The following is a 22707-nucleotide window of genomic DNA, read 5'->3' as shown; positions in this document are numbered from 1 at the left end:
ACTCGATGAAAACTGATTAACTTTTATTAATCAATTAGATTTACCATCTAACTTAGTTCTATTCTCTTTGGAAAATATGTGGATGGTGAAGTTGGTTATCGTTTATGGGATCCAGTCAAATATAAGATTGTTAGAAGCTGGGGCATTATATTTAGTGAATCAAAGATGTTCAAGAGAAATGTAGGACATGTGGAGGTAAAGAAAGTTGTTGCTGGGATTGAAAAACAAGAAGAAAATATCCCACCAATGCAAGAAATTGAGGAGTAAAATCAGAATTATGATGGACAACAAGATGAAAATGTTGAATGGCGACAAGAGATCTTACAAGACCCCTTACAAGCAAATCAATCAGGATCGCCACGCATTCCCTTTTGCACCATGGATATAGATGCATGCCCAATAGTTTTGCTTTCCGAGTAATAATGCAACCCTCAACAGTTGTTTCTACCTAGAAATGCATGCTCTAATATCTCCTTGCGCACTATGACAACGTCCATTCTTATTCAAACTTTGTCATTACGGTTTATCAACATCATTTTTATAGACATCATGTGCTATGGCACACACTTTAATCCACCTTCATATTTACCATGAGAGTTTTTATGTCCTCAGTAGAGAGAGTAGGGTCTGTTCTGTACAATGGACGGATGACTTTCTTGGATATAGATCATAATTAATAGCTTAGAAAGCTCACATTAGAAACAGATATAGAATGTTTTTTAACATTCAGTTATCTGTCTCTGTAAGGTTGAGGATAAATCCCAAAGTTAATTAATCAGACTGTTCAGTCACCTTACATCTTTTACACACATCTCTTCCACGATTTGATTGTTTGATTTCCTGAGAGAGATTCTTGTTTTATGATTCTGATTTATAAGCTTCATGCTTATGCTTGTTGAGAATACAGCATTTATTTTGAGGAGTTCATTCCAGAAAAATTAAGTAATATAAAACGGCTTTCTTCACCATAAATTGATAGCAGAAATGAAAATTCATTCAAGATTGATGGATATGATTAAGGCCCAATTTTTCTTAAAACCCTTGGGTTGCGTTGGAGGCCATTTTGTTATCTTGATTTTAATCAGTACATGCTTTTATTGTGACAGTTTGTACTTAAAAAACATTCGCAGTTCAGGATATTGAATTAATTACAGATCCATGGTTAAATAACGAAATTCGTAGAGGTTGATATGATTAGCATAATACAGATACTTCATTATACAGATACTTCATTAGATGGCTAGATCACAGTTAGTGTTAAGCTTACAGAATCTCTATGCACCAAATTGTTTGTTTGGTTTAATCATGTTTGTATGTAACTGAATGCTGTTTTGATCACCATGAACCTGTTTAGTTCATATAAATATAACAAATAAATATAACAAATAATTATACATTTCTTAGACAAAATGTTTTTTTGCTCTTAGAAAATAAGTTCAAGAGGTAAGGGAATTAATTACAAGAGAAAGAATGAATTTGTGGTGATTTCATATATAATCTTAATCTTATTTTTGTAATACAAAAACTCAAATATTTTTAGTTTGGTGAATGGGACAAAGTATTAATTGTCTTAAAATTATAGATAGTTCTATCTTTGGTTCTTTGTTCATAGAGCTTATGACATATAGATCTAATATGAGGCATGGATATGAACAATGATCTATAGGAAAGATTTGACAAATGCATTTAGTAAAAATCTACTTCATGACATGGTATTCGTTTGTACCATATTTGCAAATTTATTTGTGATAGTTAATGGTCCAAAATCTAGATTTTTTATTTTTTTTTGAAATTAAATTCAAATCCATAACCTCCCACGTGAGAAACTCACAAGTTACCATTGTGTTGTAGGTTCTTGCCTGATTATTTGTAAGTTTTGAATCAAGAGGCAATTAGTCATTTTTTCCCTCCTTAAATATGTTTTAACTTGTGTTGTACTAATGATAATGATTTATTTTGTCATTCACTTAAGCACTAAAAGATTTCTCACAAGTGATTTAGATGCTCATTGAAAAGCAAGAGGATATGTTTAATAATATTTTAATTACAAACATGAATATTAGACACCTATCGATGAACACACAATTTAAAGGACAAGGATATGGAATAGGCATTTATATCTTTTAATATAAGTGGAGAAACAGTTGTTATGATGTATATACTTTTAGATTTCTTACTAAGACCTATCAAGGTGGAATCTAAAAGATTATGAATGTATTACTTCACCACTTAAGTCATCTTGGTGTCATATTAATAACTAATTAAATATTATTAAGAATAGCCAAGGATGATGTATCACAATATATATAATAACGACTTCCCTAACAAGACTACAAAGACATGAACAATAAAGGTTAAAAGATTGACATCATCACTTACATGTACTCTAGGGTGACTAGAAAATAAATAGTGAAACTTAAATGATAAATAATAATAAATAAATTCAACAAAACATTATAATACTTTTCAAATCACCTCTTTCCAAATGCACCTATTAATAAATTATTTTATGTGCTTAGGAATTTATAGCTTTCTCTATGGGTGGATTAGGAACAATTGGAGAAAAAAATAATATTATGTATATAGTTATAGATCTTTGTGAGTAAGAGCTATCGAAGTGAAAGCTAAATGATTGTGGCCATATTGCTTTACTACTTAAGTCATGTTCTAGTGTCATATTAATAACTAACTAAGGTTATTTGAAATAGCCAAGAGTGGTTTCTTGTAACATATATAATTATGAGTTCATAAAAAGAATAGAAAGACATGAAAACTAAAAGTAAAAATATTAACATTACCACTTATGTGTACACTAGGGTGACTGGAAAATAAATCTAGTGAAACTGAACTAATAAAATGGAATGGAGCATAGTGAAAATTAAATTGATCAAATCATCGTAATAATTTATCAAACTACCTCTTTTTGAATGTGTTGATGAGGTGATTCCACAATAGTGGGTACCACTTTTTGACCAACTTTGACACTGAAATCAACATTTTTGAAACAAATCTCACATTTGAGTGACTATATCTCTAAAACTGTTAATAATTTAAAGATGATGTAAACTAGTGATTTTTAGTACTATGTTCCTACTTTGTAACCAAGTTTTTAAATTTTATTAGAAATATTTAAATCAAATTTTCTTCTCCTTCGAAAACTGGTACATATGAAAAATCAAAATTTTAAAGAGTGATAGTTCACTTGACAAGCATAACATTTTTTCTAGAAATGATAATGAGGTAATTCTTTTGATATTTGGATTTGTAACATCAATATATAGAGGATGCATTTGGTTTGATTCAATTTGGTTGAATATTGTATAGTTTATGAAGTTTTGAAGTGACATCAATCATAATTCAAATATACGTTCATTTTGACAAGGATAACTTGAACTCAATATATCATAAATCAAATTTTCTTTTTTCAATAGAAAGCTAACTCAATAACCTATTTCCTAGAGATTTTTCAAAAAAAAAATTGACCTCATTTATAATTTTTTTAGAAGTGTCAAAGTCAATTGATGTTCAATCGTTAATCAACCTATAATGAGTTAAACTCATTTGAAAGTCTTAATGAATATAGTATGTATCAAAATTATAATCATTGGAAAGCTTGCTCCGAACAAAACAATTTGAAATTTTTTAATTTACAGTAGGAGATCATTTGATCCCAATTTTGAAGTTCAAAACACCAATTTTAATATTTTTTTCTTAAAATATAGAAAACAAATTGAAACATATGTTCGCGTGAACATATTTAAAGTGTTAACATGAACATACAAGATAAAAATTTTTGGTGGCCGGTTTTTTGTTTTCTATGTGTTCACCCGAACATTTATAAAAAGTTTGTGTTTGCCTAAACACCTTAAAAGGTCACTTTCACATTGAGGACAAATGTGAGGACAACTTTCTAAAAGTGAAGGAAATTTTTTCAATGTAAATGTGAATTTTTTAAGACGACGACAATTTTTTTATTTTTATTTCAATGTTTGATGGGAAACAAGAAAGGAAGGCAAAGAAAACATACAAGGAAGAGATCTCATGAAGAAGAACAAAGAAATCTTCACAAAACTTTGGCACATTATCATAGAAATGTTGGAATTCTTTAGAATGACTAAGAGGGGGGTTGAATCAGTTATCCAAGGTCTAGATGTACAAATAATTTTTTTACAACTTATTGAACCCATATCCATAAAACATTTTCATCATGCATGCATCCATTAGATCATACATTCACTTAAACTTGTAGGTTATTGTCAAATCAACTTTGCAAAAATGTAAGCATGAAACATAACAGATTCAATAACACATTTAACACAATGATTTAATGTGAAAACTCAATTTGGGAAAAACCATTAGTAACATGCTACTCATTCTCACTCTTCTAAAGTGATGCCCTGTGAAAGGCCAACCTTATTAAAGGTTACAATGCACATTCTTAAATGTGACCTAGTTAAAGGATTTCAATCACCCTATTAGGAGTGAGCATTGTTAGAGGACTTTAGATCATTCACTTGAAATATCACCTGGTTAAAGGATTTACAAATGACTATTAGGTCAACCTTAATCCAAAGGATTTACCCTAGCATCTGATAACAACTTACAACACACTTACAAATTATAGATCTCTATTTCAGTCCTCCATTATGCTTGGCTTTCACACACCTCATCTTTGATAGCTTGTTCACCCTTCCAACATCCATACCCTTAAGCCTTCTTGCTTTGTTTGCTAATGTAGATTCTTCTCTTAGGTCACTAAATGATGGAATACCCTAGAATCCTTGTCTTCCTTAGGTTCTCGCACATGACAACCTTTGCTTCTGACCAACCATCACTATAAATAGAAAATTAAGATCTTTTGTTGTTCATCCTCCATCATCCATTTTAGGTTATGTTGGATTAGGTAGGATTCAATGAATCTATCCATCCTTTCATTTTATTCCCTTCTAAAAAAATCTACTTCAATCCTCTTTGAATTCACCTCAAAATGGTTTATCTTGAATTATGTGCCACTAGCTCATCAAGCTTATCTTCCACCAGTTCACACAATCGAAAAAATCAAACTTGTCAGCTTAAATTCATCGAATTCACGATCTTTCTCATAATGTTGACACTTGATATTTACTGGCTTCTAATGCTCAACACATACTGCGTTGCTCAACATCCACTATCAAAACACTTAGCACGAACTAAAGTTTACTGGTGCTCGACATCAACTAGACTTTATTTGGCTTACAATAACTTTGGTCAACACCTACTGTGTAGATTGTTAAGCTTGGTAGACACAATTCGTTTAACTTAATCTTTTGAACTTAATTAGTGTAACCATCCTTTGCAACCTTAAGTAGATTATCAATGCATGTAAGGAAATAACTGGCAAGAAAGAATATAACCGTTTCCACATAACCCATAATAGATCTAAAAATAAACACGGAATTAAAATCCATATGCAAGAGAATAGACAACATACCCAAAAAATTGTGACACAAGATATACCCTAGGAAACCCTCATTGAGGAAAAAACCCAGCGTCCAAAAGCATCCATCACTATGTATTATTCAACAAAAATACCATTGCCATACAACCATGGAAGCCTTCATGGCCATAGCCACAAACAAGCAAACTATGTGAACAAGCATGAATCCACACATCCCATGCCATGCTTCCAACCTTCACAAATGCTCCCTTGGCTAACTTGTCAAGCCTTGTCCCGCTTGACTCTTGCCTTTTTTCCTCCTTGTCTCTACAACAACTACCCTTGTGGCTGCTAATATAGTAGCAAGTCTCACAAAACCACTAAGTGGTATTACATATACCATGTGCTACCTAACCCATTGACCCCACATTTAATATTGGGCATTTAATTATTTTTTCCAATATTAAATAATTACATGAAATATTATCACAATGTTACAATACAACTCATCAAGAATATTCCATGGAAATCTTTACATGTTGCACGTCCATCTAGGTGGAACATTACATGATAAAATAAAATAATAAAATATAACAATATTATGCAATGTGTGCAACACCCATTATCTCAACAATCTCCCACTTGTTGTATACATTGCATAGGGTCAATCAGTAGCCACATAAATGAACAAGGGAACAATCCCTTCCCAGACATCCACCATCATAGATCAAAGTACACCAAGTGCTCCATCTTGGTACCTACAAAAAATCAAAGTATCAAGCATCTCAAACATGAATGATCTCACCTCCTATTATGCCACTACCATTGAACATACATAGAAGCCATCCAAAGAGAAAGCCACCCAACCTGTTGCATTAGAAGATCATAAAATCCTGTACCAACTAAAAATTCCAAGCATAAAAAACCTGATCCAAAGGTAATCACATGTATCCGTAGTTGTCAAAATATCCATAACTGAAATAGCACCCACAACAAGTGCCAAACCCACCCAACTATCCATACCTCCAAAGACATAACAAGTGAATCTCATATCATCAACATATCCAATCTATAACCTGCAATCACAAGCCTCAAGAGCAATACCTACCACATATATATTAAGAAGCTCCCACTGCAAAAGATAATGTCAAATCTATAACCAATCCACTCAACACATCTCAAAGAAGTGAATCCATGTAGTATCAAGGGCATCCACAATACATAAACTAATATCCTGCAAGAACAACTCTTGTAACAAGTCTCCAATAGTCTCCCAAATTCTTCACAACTAACAGAGAAAGAGATAAAGGAATAACCATGTCATCTCTCACATGACATATATGAACACAAACCAATGATCAAAATCTCTAACCAATCTCAAATGTAGGCAAAATTGAACATCCAAGAAGATAACCAAGACCAGAGCAACCATGCAAATCATAACTTGTATCATATCCTTCTACACACACCTCTAGATGTAAACTGTGCAAGTATGATCTCCTCTATAAAACTCCAACAAGAAGCCTCAACAACACCCAAACCATACCATATAACTAATCATGGATGTAAGCCTCTCACAAGAAGATCAAACTCATAAACCATTCTTAAACTAAGGAAAATCCATTCCCAATCCAAGGAATATGCCCAATATAGAACCATCTCCCAAACTCAATCAGCATAACAACATATGCACATGGAGATAACCAATACTAAACCATCTCTCAAATGAACCCTCCAGAACTAACTCATGTACCATAGCTCAAGATCCATATCCATGAAAGATAAGCATAAATATAATGCAACTGAGAGAAACAATGGGCTATACCTCTCAAGTAGAAAACCACCGAGTAGATCAAGAGTGGGGAATGAGAATGCTCATCAAGATACCCAAGTCTCCAACCAAGACTCATCTAAGAACAATCTCCTCTCAAGTCCATATCAGGTGACTGCCCCTCAGACTTCCTGTTAAAACCATCAACCGTCCCAACAAATACTTCTCTAATCCAAGAGAAATCAGCATCACCACTGTCTCTAAGTATCCATGAGCACCTGTAACCAATCAATCCATGCCAACTCCAAATGCAACATAGCAATATCATGAAGTATCTAGCTTATGATCAGTGTACTCAATACCAAGAAACTAAATTAAGATCAATGTTAAAGTTCCAACCATGGCCTCAGGAACATAAACATGACAACATGATCTAAACCATCTCAACCAAAGAGATAACATGCTCTAAATGAACATACTATAACATGTCACAACTCTAAAAATGTATCAAGAATATACCATGACATAATAATGAAACCATCCTCATACCAAGGATAACATGCCAAATAAAAGCATAAACCATACCTTTACCAAGAACCTTGTAAGTCCTCAAAATGTAACCATCTCCACACATCATGAAGAAAACCAAGAACTCCATGAGTCATCAAGATCTAACCATCTTCACACACCATGAAGATAACAAGTGCACCATGCAAATGTCAAAGACACTTCTGTAGCAACAGGATTTAAGACAAACCTCCAACATCTGCAAACACTCAATAAATATATCAATGCCAACAACTCCCACTCAACCATGGTACCAAGTCACCTACGGCATCATAAAATCCATCTCCTACATGAAGATCTAATACCAAACCAGGAACTAATCCTGCACTGTCACCCCATCACTATCACAAGCTCCCACTAAACTGTGTATCCAAGCTATCCATGACATATAATGAACAAACCATCCTCTAACCATGAGAATCAATCAAGGCATCAAACCATCAAAGAACTCAAAGTGCACGTCATGAGCTCTTTAAAAGAAACTAAATAACCATGATTCTGAACCAAGAAGATATACCACCATAATTGATTTATAAAATCCAAGCTAATGAACATCAAGGATGTACCTGTATAACCAATCATGTCATGCCAAAATCCATGACACCATGATCACATCCATGAATCAATCATCTGGCTCTCAATATGTCCAACCGGTCAGCATAAAATAGTCAACCACAATCCTTCACCATGATTGTACCTGGTAACACGCATCAATAATGAAAGATCAATGGGCAAAGACAACCCATAACCAAGCCATAAATGCAACCTGTAAGTATAGACCACTTACAACACTGCATAACTTGTAGATCCAAAAAGTCATCATACATATCCAAACCAAACACTGATAACCATATCATCACGAGACCAATCTGAAATATGAACTGAGTATACAATGACATCAAATCTTAAATCTCCAATGCCATAAACTCACAATGTTACCATAGTCAAAATATATCTATAAACGGTTCAGATTAATATATCAACAAATAAATCATGCCAAATCTGCACCAAATCTAAACCAATGTGTAGAGCTCTCCAAGAGCTTTCCATTGACTACTTGAAGTCCAAAATCTAACTCCGTATGCCCAAGTTATGCCCTAATTCGTGCTTAAAATAAATAACATATGACTTTAGGGCTCTTAAAACCTGAAAAAATTTCAAAATTATAGAACCAAACCTATACCATGTTGTAGTGCTCTGAATTAGCTTTTCAATGCCTATAAGAACTCTGAAATCCGATATTTTGAGAGAAAGTTATGGTTGTTTTACTAAGATAGTCTTTTTACCATTTTCACTGCGATTTTTCATTTTTTATTTTTTTCTGTGACAAAAATTTCGACGAGATTAAATTTGACGGCCATCATGGGCTGAAACCAAAAATCTCTTTTATTTCTTCTGAACATGGCTAAACTAGGGCATATTATATATCAAAATTTATGGAAATGTCAACCCGGATCCAATGGTGAGGTCTGTTTTTACCCAGGAGGTCATTTTTGCAAGCTCCCCCCTAAAACACTCATTTTAAATGAAACATCCGAAAAATCCTTTTCTCCAACAATTTCACATGCCCAAATTTTTTAACATCCCATCATAACCACAAATCCAAAACCCTCATTTTTGCAATAAATAACTCATATATCTTGCCCTTTCTTTTATCCTCTCATGCATTCCCATAGATTCAATCTAGGGTTACAATAATAAAACCATAGCTCTGATACCACTTGTAAGGAAATAACTGGCAAGAAAGAATATAACCATTTCCACATAACCCATAATAGATCTAAAAATAAACACAGAATTAAAATCCACATGCAAGAGAATAGACAACATACCCAAAAAATTGTGACACAAGATATACCCTGGGAAACCCTCATTAAGGGAAAAACCTAGCCTCCAAAAGCATCCATCACCATGAATTATTCAGCAAAAATATCATTACCATACAACCATGGAAGCCTTTATGGCCATAGGCACAACTGAGTAAACTATGTGAACAAGCATGAATCCACACATCCCATGCCATGCTTCCAACCTTCACAAATGCTCCCTTGGCTAACCTGTCAAGCTTTGTCCCTCTCGACTCTTGCATTTTTCCCTCTTTGTCTCTACAACAGCTACCCTTGTGGCTGCTAATATAGTAGCAAGTCCCATAAAACCACTAAGTGGTATTACATAAACCATGTGTTAAAACCATGTGTTACCTAACCCACTAACCCCACATTTAATATTGGGCATTTAATTCTTTTTCCCAATATTAAATAATTACATGAAATATTATCACAATGTTACAATACAACTCATCAAGAATATTCTATAAGAATCTTTACATGTTGCACATTCATCTAGGTGGAATATTACATGATAAAATAAAATAATAAAATATAACAATATTATGCAATGTGTGCAACACCCATTATCTCAACAATGCACCATAATACCATTGTCTTAACTAATCTTTGTACTCATTTTCTATATCATAACTCAACCTTTCCTCTGGATGCTATCATTACCTCATTTGATCAAATCCTCTTCATCAATCAAACAAATGATAGTACTTAAATAATCTAAGCAATTGTCTTACCAACAAGTAGTAGGTTTGACATTAGTGAAAAAAAATGATTGAAACACATATCCATACTTGTATCAATCTATTTTCAACAATCTCCCTCTTTGGCATTGATGGCAAACCAAACTGATCAAACTTAATCAATATAACCAACAAAATACCAAAAATAAAATAATTCTTTCTATTGAAAGCTCTCCCTCTATCAACAACTTTTCATCTTCTGAATAGGTTACAAAATTCTATTATGATCATTAGATAATCAATCAACTCATTCTTATGACTCCCTCATAATCACTTCTTATATCTCCCTTAACATTATCTCCCTCTTACTAGTTAGATGTTCCATGTTTCTTGTATTTATATCTTCTATCTCCCTTTATGTCTCTCTTTCTAGATTTCTTCCTCTTGATTTCTCCCTTTCTTTATCTTTCTCCCTCTTTGACAATAATACCAAAGACTTGTCATCTTTAATATGCAGATATGAACATTTTTAGTTTCTCCCTCAATCACCTAGCTTGTGATTGATTTGTAGTTTCATCTCTTTGATTATTTTAGGTAGCTCCTAAAGTAGGATCCGCTGCATCAATGTGTAACATGTCAATCAACTTGTTTGATGCAGGGAATTTCTCATTCTTCTTAGATAGTCTTTGATAGAGTTATCACCCCTAATTTACCTCTTAAATACTCATTAGCATCCTTAGGTAATGCTTTTGTGAAGATATTATCTATTTACTCTTTTGTGTTAATATATTCCATCTTCACCTCTTTATCTTAAACTAACTCTCTCAAGTAATGGTACTTGATTGGAATGTGCTTAGTCTTTGTATGCATTACATGATTCTTTGATATATTTATAACACTTGTATTATCACTATAAAGCATCATGGGTTCAGTGATTTCTTCTTTCATACCTTTGAGTAGCTATTTGATCCATACAATGTTTGTACAATGTACTGCAACAACATATTCAACTTCAGTAGTAGATTGCGATATAGAATTTTGTTTCTTCCTAGTCCACGTAACCAACCTTTTGCCTAAAAAAAATGCTCCTCCATTGGTGCTCTTTTTGTCATCAATATTTCTAGCCCAATCAACATCAATGTAAGCTCTCAATTCAAATTTCTCATTTTTTCGTGTAGTATAGACCATAGCCTTTTGTTCCATTCAAATACCTCATGATTCTCTTAACAACCATTAAATGATTCTCTCTAGAATTAGCAGAGAATATTGTAACTATATCAATTGATAATGCAATATTAGGTTTTCTATGTACTACATATTTCAATTTTCAAATCATAGACCTATATAATATTTGATTCGCCTTAGTTGAATCATCACTCTTTGACAATTTATGGCCTATCACCATAGGTGTGCTTACTGGCTTGGAATCTTTCAATCCAAAAATTTTTAGTATCTCTTTTACATACTTTGACCTGAGTGATGTATATACCATATTTCATCTAATGTACTTGCGAACCCACAAACAAATTGATCTCTCCAACCATAGACATTTCAAATTCTTTCTTTATTTCATTAGCAAAAGATTTACATAAAGTATCTTAACCTCCAAATATGATATCATCAATAAAAATTTTAGATATTAAAATACCTTTTCCTTTCTCTATCTTCAAGTACAAATTGTTGTTATCATTAGTCCTCTCAAATCCAATCTTCACAAAATAAGTATAAAACCTTTCATACCATGCTCTTGGTGCTTGCTTCAAACCATATAAAGCTTTGTGTAGTCTACATACCATATTTTTATTGTTAGCATCAAAAAATCCTTTTGGCTATTCTATATAAACCTCTTCCTCCAATATACCATTGAAAAATGTAGACTTAACATCCATTTGATAAATTTTAAAACTTTTGTATGCAGAGTAAGAAAGAAGAGTTCTTACTCCTTCAATCTTGCAACAAGAGCAAATGCTTCTCCATAGTCTATCCCTTCTTCTTGTACATATCTTTTATAAACTAATCTTACCTTGTTCCTTGTGACTTCACCATTTTCATCTAACTTGTTTCTATATACCCACTTGGTTCCAATCACATTTTTATCTTCTAGTCTAGGAACTAGAGTCCATGTCTTATTTTTCTCAATTTGTTCAATCTCTTGTTTCATGGCTTTATTCTATTCCACATCTTCTACAACATCTTTCAATATTTTAGGTTCTTGCATGCTCAAAAAATATGTATCATTTCTCAACTTATTCCTTTTCATTGTTCTAGCATCTTTATCTCCAATGATTTGTGCAGCAAGATGATGTCTCTTGACATACTTAGACAATCTTGGTTTTTCTCTGTTTTCCTCATTTGGTCTGTCAACTTTTGAATCACTATGTACATCTCTATCAAGTAGTTCAACATCTCTTTCATGTACACTAGTATCAGAATTAGAATGTGCCCCAATTTCATTTTGTAACTTGACACTTGTATATAGCTCAATTCCTAAATGCAACTTGATATTCATAGTATGTGATTCGGCATTCACTAAAACTTGATGTTGATTTGTAACTTGATTTACAACATCTTCATCCTCAAACATGCCTTCATAAAAGTATATAAATGATTTGTATTCTTCTAGTTCCTTCATAGGTTCAGCGTCATGTACTTCTGTATATTTATCAAATTTCACATTTGTACTTTCCACAACTTTGTTAATGTTAGTATTTAAACACTTATAATCTTTACTTCCTATGAAATAGCCAAGGAATAAACCTTCTCCACTTTTCGGATCTAATTTACCATTTTTGAAAACTTTAAGAATATACAATTTGCTTCCAAATACATTAAAATATTTTACATTGGGTGAGTACCCATTCAATAGTTCACAAGGTGTTGAATGAGTACCTTTCTTGACTTGTACATGGTTCAAGGTATAGACAATTGTACTTACAACTTCTCTCCAATTTTTCAAAGAAACATTTTTCTCCATCATGAGTGTCCGAGCACAGTCCATTATAGATTCGGTCCTCCTTTCAGCAATTCCATTTTGTGAAGGGCTCCTAGGAGCATATGTCTATCTTGTAATTCCTTTGTCATTACAAAACATCTCAAACTCATTTGATGTAAATTCTCCTCTTTTGTTAGATATCAAACATTTTAGACTTTTACCTATTTCCTTTTCAACCTTGCTAAATACCACTTAAACATTTTGAAAGTATAAGATTTTTGTTTTAGAAACATAACTGTCATCATTCTATAATAATCATAAACAAATAGCATAATGTACTTGTCTCCTTTGTAGTTGTGCACTTCAATTAGTCCACACAAGTCAGTATGAACAATCTCTAATATACCTTTAAAGGTATGAGTCTTACTCTTAAAACTTGACTTTGTCATTTTGTCTAACCAACATTGTTTGCAAATTATATTGTTAGGTTTCTTCAACTTAGGCAAACCTCTAATTCTTCTCATGTTATTGATACTAACCAAGTTATCAAAATAAACATGACATAACCTCTTGTGCCATGGGTACACATCATCAAATTCTACAACTAAACAAGTAGTATCCTCTATAACAAGGTAGAATAGATTACCTCTAGTTTGATCACCTTTTCCAATTATTTTTCTATTAGTATCATATATCTTAGCAATCATTTTCTCAAACTCAACCTTAGAACTTGAATTATTCAGTTGTGACACACTCAATAAATTATAGTTAAGTCCTTCAACATAATTAACATTGTCACATGAAATATTTTATGTGAGTTGGATAGAAACTTTTCCTTTTATTAAATAGGGTACATCATTACCAAACCTTACACTATTTCCATCATAATAATTCAAGGTAATGAACTTACTTTTATCTCTAGTCATGTGATGTGAACACCCACTATCAATGATCCATTTTTCATTCTTGTTCACATAAGACACTAGTGCAGTTGCCTCATCCTCATCAGATTCATCCTTCATTGCAACATACACCACTTTATCATCATGATCGTCAGATCTATCTTTTGTTTCCTCTGCAACAATGTAGCAATACTTCTTGCTTTTGTCTTTGTAATCTTTGTTGTCTTCATTTCTTCAACTTTTGTACTTGTCTCCACCTCTGTAATTCTTCTTCTCTGGACATCGAGTAGCAATATCACCAACATGAAACACATGATAGATAATTTACCTTTGAACTTGCCTTTACCTCTATGAAATCTCCTTGTTAGTAGTGCTTCAAGTTGTTCTACATCTTTCTCATCCATTTCACTGTCACTAGACATATACTTTACCTTTTTTTTCTTCTTCTCATAGGTTCCTTTAATGAAAGCTTGGCTTTGAAAGTAGATTCAGCATTGCCAGGTTTGAAATTATCAAAATTAGATAGCTCAAAAGAAGTAATCCTACATACCATACCTTCAAGAGTTAGATTAGAACCTAGTATACATCTCAGTTGTTGTATTGCAAAAAATGTAATAGCATAAATGGGAAATAGTGTTCTCAAAAAATTTCTTAGTATAGTCTCAACATCTATTGTACCATTAGATCCCCTTATTGCATTAACATCCTTATCCTAGAGAAGTATTGAGTAGTATTCTCACCTTCTTGCATTCTCATATCATCAAACTTATCTGTAAGACTTTTAGATTTGGCTCTTAGAACATTTGTGTCTCCTCCATAGATAGTGCAAAGAGCATCCTAGATTTTCTTTACACTATCACAACCCTTGATACCATCAAATTCAACATAACTTAGGGCAGAGGCAATCTCCAATATTGTCTGGTTGTGTTCTTTCTTCTTTTCAGATCTTCAATAGTTAGGACTCTAACAGGATCAATATGCTCTGTGGTGATGATAGATTGTGAATGATCTCCAAGACCTCCTAGGTGTAGCTTCATCAAACTTTTCCATGTAGGAAAGTTATCTCTATTAAGCTTGGGTACCTCTCTTTTTAACATCTTGAAGTTTTTGCTTCTAGTATCTTCAAACTAGTCCTCTTAAGAAGATGGCTCTAATACTAATTGTTAGAATTCTTTAGAATAACTAAGAGGGGAGTTGAATCAGCTATCCAAGGTCCAGATGTGCAAATAAAACTTTTCATAGCTTAGTGAACCCATATCCATAAAACATTTTCATCATGCATGCATCTATTTTATCATACATTCACTTAGACTTGTAGGTTACTATCAAATCAACTTTGCAGAAATGTAAGCATGAAACATAACAGATTCAATAACATATTTGACACAATTATTTAATATGGAAACCCAATTTGAAAAAAATCACTAGTAACATGCTACTCATTCTTACTCTTCTAAAGTGATGCCCTATAAAAGGCCAACCCCATTAAAGGTTACAATGCAAACTATTAAATGTGACATGGTTAAAGAATTTTAATCATTTTGTTAGGAGTAAGCCTTGTTAGAGGAATTTAGATCATTCACTTGGAATGTCACCTAGTTAAAGGATTTACAAATGACTATTAGGTCAACCTTAATCTTAAAGATTTACCCTAGATTGTTACAATAATTAGAAAGTAACAGTAAGGCTTGATCTGATAACAACTTATAACACACTTGTAGATTACAGATCTTTATTTTAGTCCTCCATTATGTTTGGCTTTCAGAAAATTCAGCTTTGATAGCTTGTTCACCTTTCAAGCATCCATACCCTTAAGCATTCTTGCTTTGCTTTCCAATGCAAAATATTCCCTTAGGTCATTGAATGAAGTAATACCCTAGACTCCTTGTCTTTCTTAGGTTCTCACACATGACAACCTTTTCTTCTAACCAACCATCTCTATAAGTAGAAAATTAAGATCTTTTGACATTCATCCTCCATCCTCCATTTTAGGGTTAGGTTAAATTAGGTAGGATTCAATGAATCTACCCATCATTTCTTTTCATTCCCTTCTAGAAACTTCTCCTTAAATCCTCTTTGAAATTACCTCAAAATATTTTATCTTGAATTTTGTGCCACCAATTCATCAAGCGTATCTTCCACACGATTCACACAATCTAATAAATTAAATTTTATAGCTCAGATTCATCGAATTCATGACCTTTCTCATAATGCTGACACTCAACATTTTATTGGCTTCCATGATGCCCGATGCATACGATGTTGTTCGACATCCACTATCAAAACACTTGGCATGATATTGGAATTACAAGTGGGAAAGGAGTAAACTTTTTTTTTTGTGGGCAGGGGGGGGGGGGTGTGTGTGTGAATCAGTAGTTTAAACTAGGACCCATAAAATTTTCACCTTTCATACATCACATGCATAATAAACTAAAATAACATATAAAAAATATGCATCAATCATGTAAACATGTAATCAAACACACACACTTTACACCAGATATAATTACCCAGAAACCCTCCAAATGAGAAGGTAAAACTGGGGTGGGGATGACACCCACAAATCTTCACTACTGCATCAATAAAGTGTAGCCAATTAAGGTTACAATGGTCTAACCATGAATCATGATTTGCCTTGTGAAATGCCTACCCTATTAAAGGCTGACAAAGACTATTAAGTCCCACCTTATTAGAGGATCTCAACACCCTATTAGAAGTGTGCCTTGTTAGAGAACTTCAACTTACAATTAAGTAAGCACCCTGTTTAAGGATTTCATACAGCTTATTAAGACTACTTTGTTAAGAGATTTAATTGAAATCACTTGTCAAAATGTCTCAGCATAGATCTTGCAATTGGCACTTACTTACGTGATAAAAGATCACCTCTATCCAATCTTTGATTGATCCTTCATGATTTGATGTATCAATGTTGTATCCTTTATCCTTTGTTCATCACTTAATTGATTCTATAATTCACTCTTACTACTACGTCACCTTAAATACTCTGCAAACTATCTTGTTCACTCCTTCAATTCAATCATTTAGCCCTTTATAATGCTCTCAACTCTGTTAAAAATTTAGGGTTTCATCCTCCTTAAGAAGACTTAGGTGGCTTAGGGTTAGGTATGAATCTATGGCTGAGATTCATCCATTTTTCCACTTAAACCTTCCTAGTTTTTGATTGGCTACATGTAATTGCATAGGGAATCTGCATATAGAGTCGTCCTTATCTCAAAGATCAAAATCTATCCTTAAGGAGACTAAAAAATGGTTTACATAGTTGTTTGGTCCATTACAAATAAATATGTCCAATTTGTATTACTCAACATATGTAGTCTCTGATGCTTGACATACACTATTCTAATTGGACAACTGAACTGCTCAGCATCTACTATTTACTCAGTACTTGAATCACTTGATATGGTCTATTCACTCGGTACTTGAGTGAGTTGTCACTCATTGCAACTCAGCATGGTCTAATATTTACATGTTTTACTTGTTATGCATTACTAGTTCGGCATGAGCTAATTAAATGACTTAAGGTGTTGATACTCAATTGTCAAAACCAATCTAAGATCAACAATCTCCCCCTTTGACATGAGTGTCAAAAACACTTGAATATACATAATCAATCTAATCTTCTCAAGTATAACATATCCATGACTCAACTTATATACAAAATGTCAAAAAAATTTAAAATTTTGTAATAACCTATATACCTCAAAATTTATAACTCCCCCTAAGTTAATATGTCTGTTCTGTATCCAAAATCTATTCTCCATTCTGAGTAGATTTGTCTCTACTGAATGATACTCTTTGACTTCAATGCACTTTTGCACTTTCATGCTCTGTTCTGCTTTATTTCTATCTTGGTATTGTATTTATCAAAAATGTATAACTCTCCCTTTCTTTATTCTTCCTAATAGGATATTCTCATCCTTTTTTCTATCTCCCCCTTTTTATCTATCTCCCCATAGGATATTCTCCCCCTTTCTGACACTTATGTCAAATGGGCTATACACAAGATAGTGTGTTTTTCCAAAAATTATTTGTGGACCTATATTATGATTTTTAGAGTTGCATCCCAGTTGTTACATGCAACATCTAGTGACTTGATTTGGATAGCAAGCTTGGTAGCAAGGTGTACTAGGCCATCTAGAGTAGAAAGATTAGGGTCTTTCTTTAGTAGAATTTCTTCATAGCCTAATTCCTTCTATAGTATTTCCATGTGAGGGGTGAGAGACACCCGTATATTTATTAATTTGACTCTTATGTTAGTCTCTTATGCTATTAATATAGCTAATTGACTTTGTCTTTGAAGCAATGTATTAAAATGCTTCTCACTTTGAGTTGGGTTCTGAGGTGATCTTGTACCTAATATGTTTAGATTTCTCTCCAAACTTAGAATATGATGTCTGGTCTCTTGGGTGAAGAGTATAGGGTCACACAATTTGGTGTACAATGAGAATATGTTCTCAAGTACCTTCTTCACATCCTCAACCTTTGTTGCTAATGTAACTTGAGTTAGTGCTATGTCACCATAAATCTTCTCATTGATCTTTCTCTAGAATTTCTTTTTTGACCAGTCTAAAAGTTTGGCACTTGTATCAATGTCTTCATTGTTGACCTTTTCCACTATGTTTGACAATTGTTCCAATAGTGGCTTTGTTTCTTTAGGAGTAGGCAAGCTGAATGCATCTAAAAAGGTGTCTTTAATTTCTTGTAGTGCTTTCTTTTGCCTATATTCTTTCCTAAGCATTTCTCGATGCTTCTTCTTTTCTAAAGCTCATTGCAGAATGCTTATTTGATCTATTGTCATTGTGTCATAGTCAAATTTAGCAATAAATATCTCTTCATCTAAAGTAATATCACTGTAGTGAGTTACCTTATCAACTTTTGAAGAGCTTGAGCTTGGAACTAAGATCTACAATGTTATAGCTTCTGTGCTCGTCTTCTAAAGAAGTTTTGTAGGAGAAGTGCCAAATGTTGGTAGTGTTACTAGTACCTAAATGGCTTCTTGTTTCTTTACCTTGGGTGTTTTTTCACCTTCTTCAAACTTATCTTGATCTATGACAATGACTTGACTTGCACCTTGTGTTTGTGCTTTAGGTACAAATGAATATATCTATCTTGTTTGCTCTTTTGTTATCCCTTTTCCTTCTTCTACAGTCTATTTCTATTTTAATATTAGTATCAACCTTAGTAGATGTGTCTACTATTGTTTGAGTGTAAGGTTATACTTGAGTAATTGAAGGAATGGTAGAAGGTGGTTCTTGTGGATTCACCTTATTCCTTATAACCTTAGTTACTACCTTTTGAAGTTCTTTTACAGTGACCAAAATTGGATTATTACATAGTTATGCTTGTAGTGTAGATTGGTCTAGAATCTTCTTCAAATCTTCTATAGTTAATGGATTGATGTTTTGAGCGGATGCATCAGAGACATCTTTGACAATTGTGGTTTCTATAGTTACACTTGTGTCATGAGGGGGACTAGCACTCGACATTTGTGTGTCTTGCACACTTTGTTCTTCTTATTGTTGTTTAGCTATGGCTATGTTAGTATCTATCTTTTTAGTCTCCCCCTCAACTGTATTTCCTTCCTCCTTACTATCTTCTTTTTCATTATCTTCTTTGTTATCATTCTTACCTTCAAAGAAGTCCTCTTTTCCTTGTTTCATAGTAGTTAATCCATAGATCAATTTCCACATTTGTGTAGATTTCTTTACAAAATCTTCAATGTTATTTTGAAGAATGTTGGAGGCTCTATACTTTGGTGAAAACCTTCATATTTCTTGTTTGCCTCAGCAATCTACCCTTTTATTAATTCTAGCATTACCTAGGCTAGTGTTGTTTCTCTAATCCATTTTTCCAAATTTAAACAATAATGCCACTTTTGTTCAACAATCTCATATAGGCCCTTTGGTACAATGTTATCAAATTCAAGTGGAGTAGTCTTAAATTCAGACATCATTGCATACATTGCCTCTTCTACTAGATTTTTCTCCTCTCTTCCAAGTTTTTCAAAATCAATATTCTTTAAACTAGATAAATCTACATTATTTCTGACATTTTCACACATATTTTTAATATCAAAGAATGGTTTGTGACTTACCACTTTTAATTGACTCAAATCATCTGATTCAGTCTTTTCTTCATCTAATTCGGGCTATGCACCATACTTCTTTATTTCTTCTGCACTTGGCTGCCTTGTTCTACTTGTTTGGACTTATCCTTTGCCTTCTATGTTGTGGCATGTGTGCTGGCTCTGGTAGTAGGTGCTATTGGCTTGGGTGGGCTTGGCTTTGTAATTTTCTTTGCCTTAGCCTTTCTCTTCTTTGAATTGGCATGTGTTGGTGCTTCCATAACTTATTCTCCCTTGGCACCTTATGTTTCTCTTCTTCTTCCTTGTCCTCTCCCATGCCTTGGGTTAATGAAAGAGGTCCTTGTGTTTGTTCTTGATCTTCTTCCTCCTCCTCCTCTTCTTCTTCCTCTTCTTCATCACCTGCACCTTCACCAAATTTGGCCTTTAGCTTCTTTACCAATTTATCTTTCCTTTTAAGTGTGGAGGAAGTTTTCAACTCCATTTCAATCTTTGATTTCATCACATCATAATTTCCAAAGATTTTTCTGTAGTTTTTTCTACTTCCTTTGCTAGAAGTACAGTTATTGTTGCTAATGCTTCATCAACATTGATCTCATATCTAAGTGGTCTTAACCATTTGACCCTTGGTGTAGTAGCTCGTATAAAGGTATAATCAACATCAACTAGAAATTATATATCATTGTAGTGTTGCTCAACCAATGAAACAAGTATCCTCATCCTTTGCTTCATTGACTTCTTAAAGTTTTCAAAGTAGCTAATCATTAGTATCTCAAAATTTTCTCCCATTTGTGCAATATACTCATTAATCTGTACTACTATTGACCTATTGGTCTTCCATCCAACTGTACCAAAAGAGGGGAATATATTTGGTACATATAAGAATATACAGATAAGTATTGAACCAAAATTGTATTCTTCACTTTTGGTTTTCCTTATAGCTCCTAAGTTCTCCATCAATTGTTGCAACTGTAGCTCAGCCAGATCATAAGTATGATCTTTCTTCACAATTTTATAGCCAACATCTACTGTAATATAGGGTACGCTATTAAATCTACTAGATTGATAGAATTTGTGTGAAATTACTTTAATGGCCAAGTCTATTAATGGATCAGTGATAGTGTCAATTATCATTCCTTGTTTGTTCCACTTTGCCCCTATGTTCCTTTTTATCACTTCTTTAGAGTCACTCCTTAGAGTCTTGGGCCACTCTAGGGTTGGCTAGCTAGTCACCCTATGAATTATCCTCTTTGATATCTGAATTGGTCCTCCTTGTAGCCATAGGGATCCATCATGTATTTAGCTTAAGACAATTATGATCCATTCAATCTTCAAAATAATAGGAAAGCCTAGGGCACAGGTCAAAGCCTTCCTTTCAACAATTTTATATTCTTCTTTTAGAACACAATTATCACATACTCTATCATAGGCTTCTCTAATTTCCATGTCTCCTATTCCTCCTATTTTGCAATTGTAAAATTTCCTAACATATTGTACCATAGTAACTTTTGGTGGGATCATGGATAGTGCATCATAGGGATCTTGTTTATACACTATGTCAATGATGGCCTTGAATATTGGCCATTTTAATTCATTACTAACTAGTTGGACATTTAAAACCTCCTTCCCTTCTACATTCTTTGAGCTAGATGCCATTTTGTAAAACTAGGGTTTGTGTAAATAAAAATCGTATAGCTCGACTTGTGATAAATACGTTGAAAATCTTGTAGAACTGGTGTGAAATTGTCATTGAGATCTTTGCTAATGCTTTGAATGAGTTTCTTTAATCACCTTTCACTCTTTTTGCTCTTGCTTGAATTTAAAATAAAAAAAAGAGAGTGAAAAATGACCATATACCCTTCAAAAACCCTTGCATTTAATCCTTAGTGCTTGTATAGCTATAAACTTGACATTAACTTGATTTTAGATTCATTCAGCATCCATTAATATTACCATCACTCAGTAGCTACTATAGACTTCACATCAACTAGCATTCCACTTGGCATCCATTGAAAACTTTCCATGCTCGGCAATAACATGAAAACTTAAAAATTTAATCTTGAATTTTCAACAACATCTTACATCTTCAGTCATGCTAATGTAGTCTTTTTAGTACTAACTTCTTTTGGAACTAATGTATGATATAATACTCTAAATATTAGTCTCGCATACCTCTTGATTGTTCAATTTGGTGAGGTGTGATCACTTAATCCATTGGGTGAAGTGACCCCTTTTGTATTTAATGTACTACAAGCATCTTTCTTTTTCCATGTCTTGTTCATCTCATCTCTAGTGTGTTCAATATTTTCCTTGCCTTTGCCTTTATCAAATTCATAACTTGGTTCCTTTCACCTAGTTGGACAATGCTTACTAACATGACCAATCTTCAAATAGCTAAAGCATGTGGTTTGACTCAACCACCTTTTGTAGTTACTACTAAAGTGTGTCTTGATACAATTCTCAGGGACATGTCCATATTCTTGACAATA

This window comes from Cupressus sempervirens, chromosome 5 (assembly GCF_028749045.1).
Source record: "Cupressus sempervirens isolate cs-2001-9-10 chromosome 5, ASM2874904v1, whole genome shotgun sequence".
NCBI classification, from domain to species: domain Eukaryota; kingdom Viridiplantae; phylum Streptophyta; class Pinopsida; order Cupressales; family Cupressaceae; genus Cupressus; species Cupressus sempervirens.
The sequence above is the reverse complement of the archived record's forward strand: the minus strand, read 5'-3'. Positions refer to the sequence as shown.